The following is a 1,538-nucleotide window of genomic DNA, read 5'->3' as shown; positions in this document are numbered from 1 at the left end:
ACAATATAATTTAAATATGTCAGAAGGAAAGGATTATGGCGTTCCTATTCTCACCCAAAGCCAGAAATTGCAAGTTTTCATTTTCGTGTGTGTGTGTGTGTTTTGAAAATATAACCATCATGAGTCTCTTTCCCCCTTTTAAAACACGCAGGAAGAACAAGGCATCTTCTTCAAATTTCTCAACTTTCTTAAACTGAAGTGTTCTATTGCATCAACAGCAGAAGAAGGGACAAATCTATAATTCTAGAATTTTAGTGGAATCCCCTTAAAGTATCTGTAGTGCTGGATAAGATGAAAATATAGCTACCAAAAATACAGACTCGGGGCCTCCTGTGTCCAAAACCCTGACCAGGTGTCCCAAGCAGTGCCAGGAATAAGCCCTAAGCATACAAAATTTAAGGGGCCCCTGACTCTAGGGTGCAGGTTGTACAGTTAAATGACCCTGAGTTCAAGAGCCTCCTATGCATTGCACGAAGTGTGGCAACTTCTTAAAGAGAAGCTCTCTCTCAGGGTCTCAGGGTCCTGCAAGCACGGAGTTCAAATAGTAGAGTCACTGCTTCCTGAAGTTTTGCATCTGAGGGGCTTCTCTCATCCTAGTCTCAGCACTAATCCAAGAGGCCCCTAATCCCACAGTGGTTTTTCCAAATAGGCAGCCAGAGACACAGAAAGGAGACGCACAGAACACGGTTGCACAGTAGGTGGTCTCCATTACCTGCCTCCACCAGCTGCTGACTGACTTCAGGGCCAGATACCAGGGAGAAGCAGCAATGTTGAGCTTCCTGAGTTATTATTCTCCAGCCATATTCCTCCAGACATTGCTCAGTGCAAGGGAGGATTTAGGGAATGAAGGAAAGAAGGCAGGAATCCTTCTCTTACATGGTTTTGTTCTGGCTCTTTTGAAGAGACACGGCCTGGCATGGTTGTGAGCAGTCACTTGAGGAAGGGACCAAGCCAAGGTTGATCTCTGCCAGCCTCAGGCACAGGAAACCCTGTCTCAACACATATGTGAAGATGATTCCAAAGATGAAAGTAGAATAATCATTTGGCAGGACTCTAACTTTCTTGCTTATGTTTATTTTGCTTCTTAAAAGAATATGAAGGTAATACTCTGGGAGGGGATGTGTTCTTGAGATATTTTCCCAGTGTTTTTGGACTGGGTTTTGCTGGTGCATCCTTACTCTTCATTCAGGACCTTTGTGTACTTCTGCAAGACTCAGTAGGGTCACATGTCTATTAGGACCAAAATTACAACCTTGACCTCTTATTATTTTGACCAAGGGACTCCTTTCATGCCCATTCCTGGGTTGTGGGTCAATATTATATCTTATTACGTAGGACACTCAGCCTATCTCAGAAATGGAAAGAGTCCTAAAGTTCCAACTCTCCACTGTGTCTGCTGTAGCACAGCCTGCAAGAGTTTGGAGGTTGTCTGAAGTCTTCTAACAAGGCAGAACTGAATGAAGTTCACTGGCCAACATTCAGGCAGTTGGAAATGTTAAAAAATTCATCCTCACCTTGAGCTGAAGTCTACCATTTTA

Source organism: Otolemur garnettii, unplaced genomic scaffold (assembly GCF_000181295.1).
Source record: "Otolemur garnettii isolate 467f Iridium unplaced genomic scaffold, OtoGar3 scaffold00027, whole genome shotgun sequence".
Lineage (NCBI taxonomy): Eukaryota > Metazoa > Chordata > Mammalia > Primates > Galagidae > Otolemur > Otolemur garnettii.
The sequence above is the reverse complement of the archived record's forward strand: the minus strand, read 5'-3'. Positions refer to the sequence as shown.